Genomic DNA, 20,167 nt, shown 5'->3' with positions numbered 1-20,167 from the left:
AAGGGATGCTATCCAGAGGGACCTGGACAAGCTTGAGAGGTGGGCCTGTGTGAACCTCATGAAGTTCAACAAGGCCAAGTACAATGTCCTGCATCTGGGTTGGGACAATCCCAAGCACAAACACAGGCTGGGAAGAGAATGTATTGAGAGTGGCCTGAGGAGAAGGATCTGGGGGTGTTTGCTGATGAGAAGATGAAAATGAAGCAGCACTGTGCGTTTGCAGCCCAGGAAGCCAACCGTGTCCTGAGCTACATCAAAAGAAGCGTGGCCAGCAGGGTGAGAGAGGTGATTGTGCCCCTCTACTCTGCTCTTGTGAGACCCCATCTGGAGGACTGCATTCAGCTCTGGGGCCCCCAGCACAAAAAGGACGTGGATGTATTGGAACGAGTCCAGAGAAGGGCCATGAAGGTGATCAAGGGGCTGGAGCACCTCTCCTACGGGGACAGGCTGAGGGAGTTGGGGTTGTTCGGCCCAGAGAAGAGAAAGTTCAGGGGAGACATGAGAGCAGCCTTCCAGTACCTAGAGAAGACTGTATTTCTTTTGGTTTTGGCTTTGTACATTTTGGGGTTTGGTGGTGGCCTTGTAGGTTTTTCCCTAAATTATTCCTGTGGATTTTGATATGGATTGTTGGGGGATTGGTGGTGCCTTTTCTGTTCAGGTTTTTCCCTTGGATTTTACAAAGTTTTTCCCTTGGATCCTGCTTTGGATTTTGGGGCTTTTGTAGTGGCTTTTCACTAGTTTTTTTTCCTAAGATTTTTCTGTTGGATTTTGCAGTTCATTTGGGGGGTTTGGTACTGGCTTTTTTTTTTTTTTCTTCAGGTTATCCCCTATGATTTTCCCACGGATTTTGCATTGGAATTTTGGTGTCTGGTGGTAGCTTTTCTGTAGGGTTTTCTCTCAGATTTAGTTTTGGATTTTTGCAGTGGACTTTGGATGCTTGGTAGTGGATTTTGTGAAGTGTTTTCTCCAAGATTTTCCCTTGGAATTTGGCTTTGGACATTGTGGGTTTTGGTGATAACGTTTTTGTAGGATTTTTCCTCAATTATTCCTGTGGACTTTAAATTGGATTTTTGGGGTTTGGTGATGGCTTTACTCTAGGGTTTTCTCCAAGATTTTCCCTTGGGTTTGGCTATGGAACTGTGGATTTTGGTGATGGCTTTTCTGTAGGGTTTTCCCTAAATTCTTCCCTGGGATTTTACATTGGATTTTTGGGGAGGTTGGTGGTGGCTTTCCTGTAGCATTTTCTTTAAGTATTTCTTTTGGTATAGGCATTGTACATTTTGAGGTTTGGTCATGGCTTCTTTGTAGGTTTTTCCCTAAATTATTCCTGTGAATTTTGACACGGATTTGGGGGAGATTGATGCCATTTCTGTTCAGGTTTTTCCAAGGTTTTCTGTTGGGTTTTGCAGTGGAATTTGGGGGACTTGTAGTGGCTTTTCTGTAGGCTTTTGTCTATGTTATTCACTTGGATTTTACATTGGATTCTTAGGGTTTGGTGGTAGTTTTTCTGTAGGGAATTCCCTAAATTCTTCCTTTGGATTTTGCATTGGATTTTTTTTGTTTGGGGGGGTGGGGGGTGTTTGGTGGTGGCTTTTCTGTTGGGTTTTCCCTAAGTTATTAATGGGGATTTTTTCATTGGACTTTTCAGGGGTTTGCTGGTGGTTTTTCTGTAGTGTCTTCTCTAAACTTTTGTTGTATTTTGCATTGTGTATTTGGGGTTTGGTGGTGGCTTTTCTGTGGAATTTCCGGTTAACCCAAGGAGGTTAACTGGGAACCTGTTCAACAGGTGAACCACAATGAAGAGGTGAATTGGCCCCAAGCTGGACAGGATGTTGTCCTGGCAGGGGTACTTGGGACCCACTGGCTGCAGGGAACTGGACAGGAGGGAAAATCGGCACTGCCCGTGCCCAGGCAGGAGCAAGGGAAACCAGGCTGTGGCTGCGAGGTCTTGCTGTGTTTTCTGGTTTGAGCCACAACAACGAGACACGAGCTTTGTCTAAGGCCCAAAGCTCTCCCTGCAACGTGCAACCTCCCTCTATTTTCAGGTGGCTATTTGAATTTCTTCCTGAACTTTGGATTGGAATAGTGCTGTGGGTGATGTACATCTGGTGCAACCCCTGGCAAAGTGATTGTTTTGGCCATTTGGCAGGTAACAGATTCAGCTAAGCTCCTTGGCTTTAGCATCAGTAGTGTGATGGTGAAATTGCATAGCCACATAATGACTTACCTTGTTCCCTGACAATGAAATACTTTCTTCCCAGCCAGCAAAAGGGCTCTAAAGCTACTGGTCCTCCATGTTACTGTTGTTGGTGAGGACATAAGTGGATGAACGAAATGTGCTAGATGTTTGGCTTTCCCAGAGATGGTTTACAGATGATTTCCACCACTTTTGCACAAGGTGACTGTCTGTCCGTGGGTCAGTGTTGAGGATGGTGCAAAGGCGAAGGTTTTCCTCATGCCAGTTCTCTGCTGCTGTGGCAGGACCTTGTCACCACACAGCGACAGTATGCTACCAACACAGCCAGCGAGCAACCCTGTGCAGCACATTGCTTTGGGATGCCTTTCAGGGTTAACTCAGCTAAGCCATTCCACCCCTTGCCTGTGAAGGAAATGCTCCTGATCCTGAGTCTCTGTTCCTGCAAGCCAAACTCTGCTCCCTCATGCAGGTGCTGTAACGTATGTGCACAGCATGGGCACTGTTTGCAGTGCCTTGCATGACATTAACTAATTAAAACAGTAACAGGGCTGGAAAATACATGCATATGCTGGACTCTTTAATTTTCCAATGTGTTACTTAAATTATTGTAGGCGTTGGCAGGAGTAGGTAGTGCTTGTTGACAACACTGCAGTACACAGCAGGGTTGTATTGGTGCTGAAATGGATATTAAAATGGTAATAAATTGCATGTTGGGTGGGGAAGATACCTGGAACCTCTAGTAATACGCATCTTCGTTTCATGTCTGGTGTGGTGCTCAGTGCCTGGGTGCAACGTGTGCTGTTTTGACAGTGAGCTGAAACACAGGCCCGGTTTCCTTATGGGAGGGATCATGGGGCGAGAGGTAGCATTTCTTGGTAAGCTGCTGGGTGCAATTCTGTTATCCGTCACCAGCCCATTCTTCCCCACCTCTGCAGTGGGGTTTGTGCTGTAGGTGAGCACAGGTGAGCAAAGGACAACAGTTGTTTACAGTGGGACACGGTAGTCTGAAAAGCCACTTTCTTATCCATGTACTTGCCATCAGCACATCCTATTTGGTGCATGTATCTTCCTGACTATTGGTAGTCTTATTTTCCCAGAATATTTATCATCTGTCTCTAAACTGACCCATCATCCCTGAGTTTCACATTCCCTACCAGCCTCTCCTTGTTGGTGAGAACAAGGTCCAGCATAGCACCTCTCTTTGTTGGCTCCTCTATCACTTGGAGAAGGAATTTATCATCAATGCATTCCAGGAACTTTCTGGATTTCCTGTGCCCAGCTATGCTGTCCCTCCAACAGATATCAGGGTGATTGAAATCCCCCATGAGGACCAGGGCTTGTGAACATGAGGCTGGTTCTATCTGTCTATACAGGGCCTCATCTGTTTGGTCTTCCTGATCAGGTGGCCTGTAGCAGACTTATAATGTCACCTGTCTCTGCACTGCCTTAAATCCAGACCCACAAGCTCTCTGTCAGCTCCTCGTCTGTCCCCAGGCAAAGCTCCATGCACTCCAGCTTTTCAGTAACATACAGGGCAATGCACCCTCCTTATCTCCCCAACCTGTCCCCCCTAAAGAGGCTGCATCCTTCCATTCCAACACTACAGTCATGGGAACTATCCCACCACATCTCTGTAGTGCCACCTGCTCTCCTGAGTCCTTTATTGCTGCTGCCAGGGCTCTGTAATGATGCTCCTCAGACTGCTCCTGGCTGCGTCACTGGTGCCCACATGAAAAGGCAGCAGCAGGAATGTAAAAGATGAACTAGAAGGAACTTATTCTCCTTCTTCAGGGAAAAGCTGATGTTTCTGCATTGGAGACGTCAAGGCCCCAATGTTCTGGCACTGACTGAAAGAGAAAAAAAAAAAAAAAAGGTGTATTCTTCTTATGTGCATGAGCTATTTGGAGCACTCTGTTGGCTTTATGAGTGTTGTGGTTTAGCCCGGCTGGCAGCCAAACACCACACAGCCGTTCGCTCACCCTCCCCCCTCCCTCTCCGGGATGGGGGAGAGAAACGGGAAAGTGAAGCCTGTGAGTTGAGATAAGGACAGTTTATTAAGACAGGGAAAATAATAACAATAACAATAATAATAATAATAATAATAATAATAATAATAGTAATAATGTGTACAAAGTGATGCACAATGCAATTGCTCACCACCCGTTGACCGATGCCCAGCCTATCCCCGAGCAGCCGGCCCCCCCACCCCGGCTAGCCACCCCTATATATTGTTCAGCATGACGTCAGATGGTATGGAATACCCCTTTGGCCAGTTTGGGTCAGCTGTCCTGGGTCTGTCCCCTCCCAGCTCCTGCTGCACCCCCAGCCTGCTCGCTAGCAGGACAGAGCGAGAAGCTGAAAAGTCCTTGGCTTGGTGTAAGCATTGCTCTACAACAATTAAAACATCGGCATGTTATCAGCGCTCTTCTCATCCTAATCCAAAACATAGCACCCTGCCAGCTACTAGGAGGAAAATTAACTCTGTCCTACCTGAAACCAGGACAATGAGCAAACCTGTTTGGTGGTATCTACTTTTTTTTTTTTTCCTGTTGACTGCAAGCACAGAAGGAATTTTGTCTGGCAGCACGGCCAACCACAGTATGAAAGACAGGGCTGAAATGCTATATTGGCTCTAAGAGAAGGGTGAATGCTGGCATCCTTTCCAAGGCTTTCCTTTAGCCACCTGGTTTGCAAAATTGCTTTTTTTTTTGGGGGGGTTGGTTTTAGAGTGGTGTTCTTTTTACTTGTTTTTTGTTCTTTTTTTTTGTATTTTTTTTTGTCATGTTGGATGCCAGGGTTTGGGGTATGTGTTTATTGTTTTTTTTGTGTGTGTGTTTTGTTGTTTGTAGGGTGTGTGTTTTTATGAGGGTGTCTGTGTTTTCTTTTATTTGTTTTTCTGTGTTTCAATTATTTTTTTTATTATTTTTTTTAAGGGGAGTGTTGTTTTTTAAGGGGTGTGTTGTTTTCTTGCGCCATTACTTGATAGACAACTATGCTGTCACAGTTACAAATCTAACCTAAGGCAGAAACACCACTACATAAAGCAAACCTATTAATGCTACAACTGAGGGGAAGTTGGGGGTTGTTTCTTGGGAAGGAGTATTTTGGGAAGGGATTTAGAGAGGGGATGTTGGGGTGATTTTTTGGGGGTGTTTTGGAGGAGGGGCTGGGGAATTTGATGGGATAGTTTTTGGGTGGTTGGGTAGGATGGTCTTTTTGGGGGAGGTGTTTGTTTTTTTCTTGGAGGTTTCTGGGGCTTTGCTGTGTTTTTCTTTGCTGTGTTTTTACTTTGTGTTGGCTTTTGGTGATTTGGTATTGCAGTTTGTTTTTTAGCTGTGGTTTTGTGGATTTTTTTACTATTTTTGGTTGGCTTTTATTTTATTTTATTTTTGGTGTGTGTGTGTTTCTCTTTTTCCTGTGTGATGCAGTGAAAACTCAATAACCAAAGTTATTAAGCAGGTATTCTTTATTACAGCGCCAAGTGTGGGGGGGATCTCTCTGCCTAACACACACACACTAAGGGTTACTGGCAGGGTGCTTATATTAGTGGGACAAATACATATTCATTTCATTTCCCGTAAGTCGCTAGCATATTCATCAAGTCTCTGAAGAATCCTTAACATAGGTTCCCGCCCCAATTTGCATGCGTACTGGAGTCCTTGGGTGGTCGTTCAGCATACTCTGGTGGGCTTCTGATGAAGGCCAGGAGTCTTCCTTGTTGCTAAATTCCTGACCCTTCCTTTCTTGCAGTCAAGCCAGTTCTTCCTGGTTCCCTTATCTATGTATACAGTCTTCTACCCCCTTATCTTTGGGGTCGTTGACATACCATTGTGCTGGCTAAGACCTACAGAATCACAGAATCATCTAGGTTGGAAGAGACCTCCAAGATCACCTAGTCCAACCTCTGACCTAACACCAACAAGTCCTCCACTAAACCGTATCACTAAGTGCTACATCTAAACGTCTTTTAAAGACCTCCAGGGATGGCGACTCAACCACTTCCCTGGGCAGCCTATTCCAATGCCTAACAACCCTTTCAGTAAAGAAGTTCTTCCTAATATCCAACCTAAACCTCCCCTGGCGCAACTTTAGCCCATTCCCCCTCATCCTGTCACCAGGCACGTGGGAGAATAGACCAAACCCCACCTCGCTACAGCCTCCTTTAAGGTACCTATAGAGAGCGATAAGGTCGCCCCTGAGCCTCCTCTTCTCCAGGCTGAACAACCCCAGCTCCCTCAGCCGCTCCTCGTAAGGCTTGTTCTCCAGACCCCTCACCAGCTTCGTTGCCCTTCTCTGGACTCGCTTGAGCACCTTGATGTCCTTCTTGTAGTGAGGGGCCCAAAACTGAACACAGTACTCAAGGTGCGGCCTCACCAGAGCTGAGTACAGGGGGACAATCACTTCCCTAGTCCTGCTGGCCACACTGTTTCTTATACAAGCCAGGATGCTGTATTTGATAAATTATATTTAGCTTCTAAATTGCTTGCAGTGGGAGGCAGCCTCTAAGAGGCTACAGCATCTTTTCTACTTTCCCCTTCCTTCTCTCCTCATTAACACTGTCTAACATGGTGTTGCATGCTGTGGGAGAGTTCACTCAGCCCTGTTCTACTTTTTAAAGTACCAAGGTTGTCACTGTCTTTTAGAGAAATTACAATAAAAGTAGGTTAAACTGAAACTTGACTTACACATTCTGTTCTGCAGTGGACATTAACATGATAATTTCACATTTGAAGTTTATTGGTCTTGGGTTTTGTTTGTTTGCTTTTACGAAGGAGCAGAAAGTGGTCAGACTTCACATGCTTCATCTTTCTCCTCTTTGTTTTTTTCAGGGAGCATACAAAAGCCTGAGATTGGCATTTCTTAGAAAAAAGAAAAGAAGTGATATTTACTTTGTTATGCTTGGGTAAATCATTGTCATTGTCCAGATCTAGCTACATTTCTGGATTAGGCTGGCACTATTGCCAGTGTCTTCTGCAAGTGATAGTCAATGTTTGTGCCTTTCTAATAAGAATGCTCCTTTAGTTTTCTCTCATCTACTTCAACCTAATACAACTATAGCAGCATGACTGGGCACTGAAGCTCCTGATAACCCTTTTGCAATGACTGCACACTGAGTCATTCTGGAGGAGATTATCTAAATTGCAGGTTCGAACACCATTTCCCATATATTCTTCAATTTATGTAAAATGAAAACTTCCTGTTTTAGTGAGCAGCAATTTGTTTATTTATTGTCAATCATTTCATCATGCAGAGCTCCAATCTGCAGGTCAGGAGCTGGCACTCATGCTGTACTTTCTCCTTTCTGTATGCTTGTTAGATGATCGTAATTAGCAAAATTACCAGATTATACTATTTTTAGGAGAATAATTCACACATTTGCCACATGGTGGTGACAAAGTTAAGTAAAACAAAACTCAAAAGATAGTTAAATGACCTCTCCCTAAGTAAGAATATGAACCTTTACACAGGTGCTTTACAGATAACAGACTTTTATCAAACTTTGACAAATGAGAAGTGACCGTTTGAGGCTATGTACATGTATCTCCTACCATGAACGATATTGGCTGGGAGGGAGGGAGGTGTTACTGTGGTGTGTGCAATCCATTTACTTCAGAGAAATCTTTGGGTCAATAATACTATTATTAATAATTAATAAATGTATTAAATTAAGTGTAGTTGAACGTAATGATTGGAAGTTTAATAACAAATATTACAGTAAATGTGATGTTATCAAAGGAATAATGCCAGTAAGCATCCCAGACTTCTCTGCAATCTCTAACACAGCATTTTCGTGTAGTTATACCTTGCACCTTTTTTGGTGGACAAGCTCTTCTGTCTGGAAGAGCTCATGCTCTATAGCCTGAGAGGCCTTGGAAAGGTCATACTAAAGCTTGACAGTGGAGTATTTTTAATTATCATCTTAAGCAACCTGAAAGTTTATTTTTAGCTGCATGCCTAGACACTTTAAAATAAGTCTCCATCACTAATGGACATGTCCCTCAAGTGTACCTGTCTTAGCATGTATTTTATATCATGTCTCTCCTGTCACCATTCACACTAAACTTTGTTACATAATTATATGCAGAGCATGACAGATATTGCTTTTTAAAAATTGAGTTAGCTTCAAAATATTCCTTTTGAGAGTGAAACTTCCCACAGTCTAGTCACCTGATCTGATTACAAAGATATTGAAGCTGATATTAAACATAATCAGTTTGACTGTAAAGGATAAAGATGTTCCTATTTCTGTTACACCAACTTAATTTTAAAAGCAACCTTTTCTGAAACTAGGCCCTGAGCTAGTTCAACCACAGTTGTTTATGTGCAGTTGTTGAACACTGTGGCTTGGTGGTATACAAGGTGGACTTGCTGTTCATTCTTGCAGAAGGGTGGCACTATAAATATATTATAATAGTTTTAGTATTAATAGTATTAATAATATTAATACTAATAGTTAATTAATTATATATAATTTTATATATTATGTAATACATTAATATATTATATAATTATATATTAATTATATATTAATATATTGATATTAATAATTATATAGTATATTCATATGTTATATAATATATTAATTATATAATTAACACTATTGATTATAATAGTATTAATTAATTTAGTTTTTAATAGTATAATATATTATAATAGTTTTGCCAATCTATAAAAATACACTTGCTGTAGTTGTGAAGTATTCTCAGCCTTCCAAAAAGCTGTTACCTTGGAGTTTCTGGGACTTACAGACTGATCCCTGTACATACGTTCCTCAGAGCACGTGTACCTGGTCAGGTCTGTCTGCAGGGTGTGAACTCAGGACTCCTATAGAAAGAGTTTAAAACAGATCTAATGGGTAAATGGATGTCAGAAATGCAGACAAATGCATTAAAATGGCAGTAGGAAATAAGTAACAGTAGCACAGAGTTCATTGAGGAAGAATTTGTAAATTTTTTTTAGAATAAAACTGTGAATAAATCAAAAGATTTCAAATACGGTAGGAAATAGTAGCCCACTGGTCAGTTTATATTAGATAAAACTGCATTAAAAGCTTTCACAGAGTGTTGTGAGCATGAATCTCTAGATTTAATTTCGTAAGAAATTGTCCTTACCACCCTTATGTGCACCAGAGCTTTCCCCCACTTCTGCTTTCGTGTGTTTGAGAATAGGTTATATTCATTTTGCTCTTCTCCCAGCCACGTTCTCTTCCTCCAACCACCCATTTCTCTCTCTTGACCCTTATTTTTTACGTGACGGTCATAATCCCGTGCCAGTGTCACATGGATTAGAGCAATCTCCCTGATTCCTCCCTTTCACCTCCCCTCCCTCACAGCACCCGCCAGCACCACGCTTCCCCCCCCCCCCCGTGCTGGGGGTGAGTGGGCAGGGCTGGGACCAGGCTCCAGGGCCTGGTTGGGACCAGGCTGGAACTGCCATAACCCCCATAATTGCCATAACCGCTGCCCAGTGTCCGGCAGCAGGTGTAGGGCCAGATGTCAGCACTGCCAGTTGGGGTGTTGGGGGCGTCGCTCAGCTCCTTTCTTCAGCATCTATCCGTGAAACCAGACCACAGTGGGGGCAAAAAGCTTGAGGCCTCGTCAGTGCTACGTGTAAAGTTGTAAGGGGTGTGATGGCTAGTAGAAAATAATATGGCAACTGATGCAGTTAAAATGGCTTTTTTTTTTTTTTTTTTGTGAATTTCAGAAATACATGGGAGATTGCATGTGAAACGTTCCTGAAATGAACTGTGTCATTTTCCTCTGCTGAGAACAACTCTAACCTGGTCTGTTAATGTTCTACTAAAAAAAAAAAAAAAAAAAAAAAGTATTAAAAAGTATTTCTTTTATATATACATTTTTATAAGGTATAAAATATATTAACAACTGCTGTTTTTTTGAGAACTGGTCCCAAGAGAGTTTAAAATTGTTCTAGTCAGTTTTGGTTACGTGTGAAGTCTGAGCAGCGCAGTGCAGTAAGATCTCTTGGAGGCTTTTGCAGTGTGACTGTTTCAGAAACACAGAGGTGGAGGACATCTGTATAATTTGTACTATATATATGCAGTATAGAGAGTCTGCAGAACTTCAGCTCTTACTCTTTGTATGTCAATTTTTGTTTATAGAAATTACATACCTTCCGCATAAGTCCTTTGTAGTAAAACCACTGCTTGTGCATTCAAAGGTTTAGCAATTATGATTTAACACACAGTAAAATCTGTGAAAACCAGGAAAGTAAGAGGTACAGAGAAACATCAAATACCATATCTGGAAATGGGGTATGCCTCCAGCAGCAACTTTAATACTCCTTCAACAGTTCCGTAATAGGGGAGAAACACAACAATTACTATAGCTCTATGAGCAACAGCAGTCTTGCACTCAACCACCTAACCTCTCTATCTAGCAACAACTAAAATATAAACAGTAAGTCTGCAGTATAAGAAAGCTCTCTAGAATACAGTGATTTTAAATGATGCTACAAAATATATTACTGGGAGAAACCTTTTTAACCTAATGAAACTTGATTTAAAAAACAAAAATGCAAAGCTGTACTTCAGGCTAAATATTAAATGTAAAACTTGCTCATAGTGTTGGTAATAGAAGATGAAATATACAATATTGCTTAATATGTGTTACATTTGCGACGTACTGTTCCGGGGCTGCGCTTGGAAGATACAAAATATATGTGCAAGGATAGCATGAGAGAATGCACCGATTCATGATGAGGAGTAAGGAGGAGGACTAAAAGAATGCCCAATTTGCAAGACATCTAGATAACTGGGGCCTCTCGGACTCCGGGAACTGGATCAAACCAACCTTGTGGTTTGGACTGAGACCAAGGGCTCAGAGAGCATGCGTAAGAAGAAAAGGTTAAAAAGTTCAACTCTAATGAAGACATCTTACTTCATCCCGATGACCACCTGGACGACCACCAGAGAGTAATATGCAAGCGCAGAAGGACTGATAAGATAATTAGCATACAAAGCGGGGCTAGGCAGAGCTAGGAAATGAATATGCATAGATGTGTTGTGAAACTTAATGCATATGTAATATTTTAGGAGACAAAAGAGAACTGAGTCCGAACAAATCGGACGAAGTTAGATTTGGGCAGGCATGCCCCTAACTTCCGGCGCCTAATAAAGCACCTTCATATAATCACTTTGTGGATTATGTGTCTTCATGAATGCTAACAATAGTGTATTTGGAGGTGACTGAAATGCTTTGAAATTCTGATGCACAATATTTCTGAAGGGTTACACAAACAGAAAAGCATCATTGTTTGGTCAGGTGAACAAAGGCATCAGTTTTGGCTTCCAAATACTTGCTTGTTTATGAAGGGCTGTCTGTTTCAAAGGTGTCATTGACTCAAGATGCAGAAATTTGAAGCAGAGAAAATATGCCCTGTATTCACATGTGTTGATGTGCTGAAAACCCAGCCAACAAATGCAGCAGTTTTCACAGAATGGTGCAAAGAAGGAGGCCTCAGCTAAATTCTTGCTGGTATAAGCAGTTTTGTTAAAGCAGGGAAAGAACAGCTTTTCTAGTCCACAGAAGTGTTGTGCTTGTTGCTGTTTAAACTGACCTCCAGCTCTTGTTCATAACCTGCTTTAAGTCAGCTCTGCATGTTTCTCATGTGACAGAGAATGAAACTCAGCTTGGTTGCTGCAGTTAATTTTCTCCTTCACCAGCTGGTGCATTCTCTCATAAGGGTAACGTCTTCATAAGCTAGTACAGGCTGTTCTAATAAAATCCAGTGGAGCTGTTCTTCACTTTGATTTTCTTGTGTGTCAGGATGAGCAGACAACTTATGTACAGTTGTATGTTGTTTTTTGTGCAGAGCTACAATGCAGGAAGGATCTGTAGCCAGATGCCAGTGGGAGGAAGATGACACACCAGCTGGATGGTGAGTTCTGAAACTAAGTCATGAAATACTGCAGTGGTTCAGGAGAAGTGGCAGACTCTACCAAGGGGAAAGCAAACTATGCTTACAGCATTACAGAGCACACCGAACCCTAATTGTGGTTTTAAGATGTATTTATACTCAGTTACTCTAGATTGTGAGAGTTTGTAACAGAATGCCACTGGTGCTGGATTATTTCCCATTAAACCTAGGCCTAATTCAGGTCTTTTTTACAATCTCAAAATGAATGTTATCAGTGTACTGATCAGATGTGCTAATGTGATGATTTTTCTCTCTCTCGATAGATTGGTTTATCAGGCAAGGCTGAAATGGCACACCTGGGAAGATGGAATATGGGCCATACTAAGCATGTTTGCAGGTGATGCTAAATTAGGAGAAGCTGTTGACTCCTCTGAGGGCAGAGAAGCCTTGCAGAGAGGTCTTGATAGGTTATAGTACTGGACACTTGCCAGTTGTATGAGATTTACCAAGAGCAAGTGCCAAATTCTGCACCTGGGATGGGATGATCCTGGATATATGCACAGACTGGAGGATGAGAGGCTGGAGAGCAGCCCTGCAGAGAGGAATCTGTGGGCTCTGGTCAACAGCAAAATTAATATGAGTCAACAGTGTGCTCTGCAAGCCAAATGGCCAACAGTACCCTGGAATGCATCAGGCACAGCATTGCTAGCTGGTTGAGGGAAGTGATTGTCCCACTCTGCTCTGCACTGGTGCAGCCTCACCTTGAGTACTGTGTGTAGTTTGGGGCGCCACAATATAAGAAGGATGTAAAACTACTATTGTCCAAAGGTGAAGGGATGCACAACACGGATTCCTGATGGCTCTTGAACATGAGACCTCTATTGCCAATTTTCACCACTACATATACTTTCCCCATAGCCCCACGCGCTGTCCACGCGCCCGAATCTGTCTCACAGTTGGTTAGAGACCCTCTGACATGCGCCTTGAGCCAGCCAGCAATTGGCCACTGCCCAAAGCTCATCTTTACCACTGTAGCCAATTTACTTTATCTCGACCTTGTTCAAGTTTTTGGTTCTACCGCTGTTTTCCTCATTATCTCTAACTCAGGGACGTGTGAAACAGCACAAAGCTCCCTGCGAATTCCTTTCCCACAATTCCCCCTTTTTATTTTCAATCAACCAAACGCTTTCTATAGATTTTTCTATCAATCGCCGCAGACACTGCAATAAGCAAGGTACAATAAGCAACAGGGTGAAAATCACATGCAGAATTACGATTGTAAAGTAGCGTGCCTACTAGAATCTACATCAGTCAACAAGCCACTAAGCACTAGGGATGTTGCTTCGCAACGATGCTGTTTCTCACTCGCACAGCACAATCACACAATCACGCAAAGAGGCCTCTTGCACTTCTCATTCATACCACAAGAAAATATCACTTAAAATAATTTGTCCGCGGCTTCAGGAGGTCCTTGTCTACTCCCGTGGTGAGTGGCCGAGAGTGGAGACCTCTCCAAGGAAAAATGCTCGGGGTGCACCTAGGGGCGTCCATTCCACAGTTGATCCCACAGCCGAGCAGAGCGGCTTCTGGCGCAAGGAAGGATGCTCTTATAATTTGTATAATGACAGCAAAGAGATGCATTGCAATAAGGAGCAGGTGTGGCGTGTTTTGTTTTTTTTTTTTTTTTGAGCAATTAAACCTTACACATGCTGTTGCTGTTACACATCTCAGGATATCTAATTCCTGTGGCTCTAGGGGCGCTTGCGATAAGTAGACAGTCCAGTCTTTGTTATCCGCCAGGTTCCTCACCAGACATGTCGTAGATAGGTCGTTTCATTGGCTCCACCAGATCCAGGAACCTCCTCCCATCTGACCTTTAGTGCACTGCTGTATTAACCAGCTCCAGATTATCACCGAACGGGTCACCCACAATTCCCCCTTTTTTTTGTTCCCACTAGCCAAACTGTGCGTATTGATTTTTGCAGGCATTGCAACAGGCATGGCACGACTGCTAGGATTGCGACAAATGCGATAAGTGGGATAAGTGCTCCTTTTATCAGCTCCATCAACCACCCAGTTATTCCTAACCCCTTTAACCATTAATCTAATCCCAGCGAGCCCGTTGTTAGCTTGTCGGATAGTTCATTCAGCTTTTTCAGCTGTTGAAACACTGTCTGGGAGTTATCGCTCAGGTTCATACAACACATACCCTCAAATTCCTCACACCCATGGCCTTGGGCTAATAGCAAAAAGTCAATAGCGGCCCTGTTTTGCAAAGTAGCGTGTCAAATAGAATCAGTATCTGCCAAGAGCGCACTTAGCGCAGCAGACTTAGCGTTGTTTTGTTTGGCAAGCCAGCACCCTAATTTATTGAGTGTTGTCAGAGCTTGGGCGGCCACAACACCGTGTGTAAGGAAGGAGGCTACGATAACCTTATCAGCCTTCCAGAAATCAAGATTGTCCTTGCAGTCTTTCTGGTAGTGATTGACCGCTCGTCTCGTCCGCCTATGGAGCTTCGTGATATTCAAGATCATAGACATATTAGGCGTCAACAAAGTTAAACGCCCCATGGTGCAAAGTCCTCCCGCAATATGTGAGGGGACACCCTGCCAGGCCTGGTCACCGCAAGCAAGGAACACCCTGGCTGGCAAGGCCAGTGGTGCGTTTGAGGACCTAGATATGTTAGGGGTGGTATAATTGCACCATTTAGATTCATTCTGGTACACAGATAGGCTGGTCGTGATGTTAACCGCAGCGATATTTTTCCCAGTATAATTGAACTTTAAGCAGGCAAGCGCATTAACACTTCCCAAGATATCTAGCTCCTGAGACTCCAACGGGGCTATCGGTAATTGGACCACCCAACCATCCCAGTTGTTCATTGCCTCTCTGGAGGCATTTCCTGTATCTGAGAGGTTCCACCCCCCCACAAGGTGTGGCCCTGTCGATGTGCTGCTAACCAAATTTGTCAGATCCTTGTCTTCCAGCGGAATCCCGACCAGGCAGGTTGTGAACGGATTTCTTGCGCTGGCCATAGACAGACACATATGGTTTTGTCCGGTCATGTTGGCGAGGGTGACCCAGATGTTTCGTCTGGGCTGGATTGAGACCCAGGAGGTGCCAAAGCTGCAGAGGCGGACAAGGATGATGGTCCCAACCATGGTCGCACACCATGCGCCGGCACCCATCATGGTCCTTGCCCTGTGTAAACACAAGCGTACCCTCGCCCCCAGGTTATTAAGGGATATGGTCCTTCGCACCCCCCAGTATCCAGATTTCTCATCATAACCATCGCTTTTCCTGTTGGAACGGACGTTAGGCCTGATTCCATTGATTTACAATGCTTAATTATAGGTGGTATTTCTTCGTATTGAAAAGGTAGTGTCAAATGATTTATGACATATACCACTTTGTTCAATCTATTCTGTGGGGTCTCCTGTGTCTCCCCCTTTTTCTGTTTTGCCAGTAAGTCCTTTAATGTGCGGTGAACACGTTCTACTATTGCTTGTCCTGTGGGTGAGTGTGGGATGCCTGTCTTGTGAGTGATACCCCAGGTATGGAAAAAAAGTCGCATAGAGCGGCTTGCATAAGCCAGGCCATTATCAGTTTTTATTTCTTTAGGGATTGCGAGGGTGGCGAAGGCTGCACGGAAATGCAACTGTATGTGACGGCTTGTTTCGCCCGTCATCGCAGAGGCCCAGAGTGTGTGCGGAAAAGAATCTACAGACACGTGAACATATTTTAGCCTCCCAAACTTGGGAACGTGAGTAACGTCAGTTTGCCAAAGCTGAAGAGAAGAGAGGCCCCTAGGATTAACTGTAGTCGGTGGGCCTGGTCGTTGTTGACAATCTGGGCAGGTCTGTACTATGAGCTTAGCACCTCCTATGGGGATGGCAAACTGTTTGGACAATGCTTTTGCTGCCTGGTGGAAGAATTGATGTGATAAACGAGCCTGGGACAATGTATTTGGCACTGGGACTTGCAATGCAATGTTAGTCAATTGATCGGCCCGGGCATTTCCTTCTGCAAAGAATCCCGGGAGTGTCGTATGACTTCTAATGTGGATCACGCAATACGGGTGGGTACGGTGCTCTACAAGAAATAATAACTCTTTAAATTTTAAAGATAGCGCCTTGTTCTGGATGTGTTTGATCTGAGATCTTTCAATTCGTTGTGCCACTCCTACTGCATAATGTGAATCAGAGACAATATTTAGTGGAACCTGGTCCCATTGCTTGAATGCCATTACTACCGCATGTAATTCTACTATCTGAGGGGAGCTCTGTATTGTTTCTATCACACGTTGCCAGTGGCCTCCTTGTTCCCACATGACTACAGCTTTTCCCATTCTCCCTGACCCGTCTGTGAATACTGTTTGTCCTTGGACTGGGTGCCATCGATATAGCGGCTTGTCCTCAATGTGTACATTATTATAAAAGGTAAGCATTTTGTGAGACGGGAGATGTATATCAAGTTGACCATTGAAACCCGAAAGGGCTGATTGTAGCTCTAAGCTATTCTGGAGGCACCAATCAAGATAGTTTTTAACTATCGGAATGATAATGGATTTTGGCTCTTCTCCGGCCATTTCTATAATTCGTTCTCTACCCTTCCTAATCAAATCTGAAAACATTTCAATGCAGGTGGCAAGTGTCTTTGTTGGTTGGTGGGGTAGAAACACCCATTCTAATAGCAGCAACGGGTCTGTTGCGTTGGAGTCCCATTGTGCAATAATAGCTAAAGGTTGTGGATTCTGGTTGCATATGTAGAGCTGAATGGGTGAAATTTCTGCTCGCCGCTGGCATTCTTGGGCAGAGATCGTCTCCTCTATACGGTTTAGTGCCGCCCTGGCTTCATTAGTCAGCCGGCGGGGCGCATTAATATCAGTGTCCCCTTTTTTCAACTTGAACAGGGGTGCTAGTGTATGGTTGTCAATTCCGCATTGCGTCCTTATCCAATTTATATTGCCTATAAGCTTCTGGACATCATTGAGCGTGCGAATTTACGTTGTAATGGCTACATTTTGGGGTTGAATACTTTGCTGCAGTATCTTCCAGCCTAAATATTTCCAAGGCACCTCCATTTGAATTTTTTCTGGCATGATTTGTAATCCCCATGTCTGTAACTCCTGCCATAGAACAGGCAGTACTTCTTGCGTTAAGTTTTCTGTCGGGCTGGAGAGCAATATGTTGTCCATATAATGATAGATGTATACGTGCGGGAATCATTCGCGTACGGGACGTAGCGCTCCTGCTACGTATGTTTGGCAAATTGTTGGGAAATTTTTCATCCCTTGGGGCAGCACAGTCCAATAATACCTATCCATTGGTTCGGTCTTATTGATTTTTGGGACCGAGAACGCAAATCGAGGAGCATCAGCAGGGTGAAGCGGAATAGTAAAGAAGCAGTCCTTTAAATCGATAATCACAATATTCCAATTTTGAGGGACCATAGCAGGAGAAGGTAATCCGGGCTGGGGAGCTCCCATGTCTTCCACTGCATTGTTTATTTGACGTAAATCGTGAAGTAATCGCCATTTCCCACTTTTCTTTTTAATAACAAACACAGGTGAATTCCAGGGCCTGATTGTGGGGGTAATGTGTCCCAAATGTAACTGTTCTTGGACAAGCTCATGGAGAGCAGCGACCTTTTCCACAGGAAGCGGCCATTGATTCATCCACACGGGATTATCAGTTCTCCAGCTGAGTCTCATGCACGGTCATTCGTCAATGGCCGCTATCGAAAATTTTCCAGAAAGCTCAAGGTGAACTCGCCCTGTCCCATCACATCCCTCCCCAGGAGACTGACAGGTATGAGGACAGCATACGGCCGGACGTTATACAGCGAGCCTTCATGAGTCTTAATGGTAAGCATATACCGGCTCTGAAAAGCACTGGAGACACCACTGACTCCCACAAGGCCTTTTGTGGTGGAATCTAAAGGCCAACCTTTGGGGCAATCGTGAAGAGCAATTACTGTAACATCTGCCCCGGTACCCATTAATACAGTTATTTGCGCGCTCAAGGGGTCGGCCTTTGGGTGATGAAGTGTTAGGGTCAGCATAGGTCTCTTGATGGTGATGGCCGCGGCCCAAAAAGCTGGTGGGGGTCCCGTTGATCCAAACTCCGCGTCGTGTCGGTCACGTGTCTCTGCTTGTGGAACTATGGCTTTAAATAGTATTAACTGTGCAACTGTAGTCCCCTTGGGTATGAGCATCGGAGGGGAGGGAGTCCATGCCATTGCTTGTGTTATGCCTTCATAATCAGCGTCAATGACTTCAGGCAGTACAAAAAGACCCGGTAGCGTGGTGCTACACCGCCCTAGCAAGAGGGCGCCGCATCCCTTCCCTATTGGACCCTTTACGTTTAGAGGTATTTTGCGGACCCGAGTGTCCCAAAGGGTGCAGCTCGTTACTGTGGAGACATCCAATCCGGCGCTTCCTCGCATTTTGGCTGTGAGGGAATCCACCCTGACGTAGTGGGTGGGATCGCTGGAGCAGTGGGCGGCTGCGGTCGCAGCCCGGTAGTCATCATCGCCCAGGGCGGTGACTTCCGCGAGGACGGCCCGCCCACGACGGGGGGCCGGGGAACTTGTTTCGTCGCGCGGCCGCGCCCCGCGCTCCGCTTCCCGTTTCCCTGCCACGGTTGTAAAGGTCGTCCTTCTGCATTATGCGGTGAACGGCACTGGCTAGCCCAGTGCCATCCCGTGCCGCAGCGTGGGCAAATAGTGGGAGGAGCAGGGTTACCGCGTTCCCCCCCCCGCTCCTCCCTGTGGGCATTCAGTGGCAAAATGCCCCGTGGCTCGACAGCGAAAACGCTGTTTACACCCAGTTTTAAGCGCAGTAGCAAAAGCTCCGGCCAAAGCGGCAGTGTGATGTTCTATGGATCCAACTCGATTGCAAGCCTCTATCATTTGTACCAATGTAGTATTAGCAGGCAGGGCTTGGAGTATTTTCTTACAGTCTGTGTTTGCATTTTCCACTGCCAGTTTTAGTATAAGGGCCTCTTTGGCCTCGCGGTTGTCAATTTGTTTGTCCAAAGCGTCTCGCAATCTATCAATGAATTGCATATAACGCTCGGTAACTTGTTGCCTAATGCTGGTAAATGATGGCTCGGCTTTTCCAACTTCAGGCAACTTCAACATAGCCTGGAAGGCCAGAGACGCGGACTGCCGCAGGACGGCATCGTTGAGCCTAGCCTGCAATCTCGGATCGAATAACGGCTCAGTCCCCATCAACTGTGGGATCCCGGCTCCCAGTAGGGGGTCGCCGGGCTGCCGGTCCAGGTTACGCAGGGCGGCCAATTCGCACCCTTCTTTCCATTTTTGCTCCCACAGTAATTTTTGTGTTGGCGTTAAAATCATCGCGGCTATCTGACGGCAATCGTACGGCACCAGCAAGTGACCGGTCATAACGTTTTCTAACAATGACTGAGTAAATGGTGCATGTAATCCATATGTAGTCCCAGTCTTTCTCAACTCTTTAATTAGGTTCCATTGGAAGGCATTATATTCATTTGGACTGTTGGGTCGCACCTGCACCGGGAAAGCCATTCCCACCAGCTCCCCGTCTTTTAGCGCTTCCCGGCGCACCAGCTCCCATCGTTCCCACGGGTCGAAAGCTCGGGCTCCCAGAGAGGCATTATCGGGGGCAGGCAAGGCGGAAGCCGGGGGGGTCAGCGGGGAGGGGCTCTGCGGTCTGTGGCCCTCTTCCTTGTCATCCCCCAGGTCTATCAAATTGCACCGCTTTGGTGACCTTGCAGGCTCTGATCTCAGTTCAGCTGCTTTTATTGCCTGGGCAGCGGCGTTCTGTACTTTCTTTTCTGCCTGCCACGCTCTTAAAAGTCTCTGTCACCAGCCGCCACGTAGTCATCACCTCAGCAGCATTAGTATCCCCACAGGACGCTGCTTCCCATATTTTTTCCCCCGCTTGGTCCCAAGTTTTTACATCAAATACTGTAGAAGCCATTGAGGGGAACCCTTGTTTTCGCAAAATTTTCAATAATAGCTTTATCTTAAACGGATCGGATCATATTTTACTCCCCTTTCTATTAGGAGTTGCTTTAGTATTTTCACTATAGCCGCTTCCTCTGCTGA

Source organism: Cygnus atratus, chromosome 2, assembly GCF_013377495.2.
Source record: "Cygnus atratus isolate AKBS03 ecotype Queensland, Australia chromosome 2, CAtr_DNAZoo_HiC_assembly, whole genome shotgun sequence".
In the NCBI taxonomy this organism is placed as follows: domain Eukaryota; kingdom Metazoa; phylum Chordata; class Aves; order Anseriformes; family Anatidae; genus Cygnus; species Cygnus atratus.
This window is presented reverse-complemented; position numbering follows the sequence as displayed.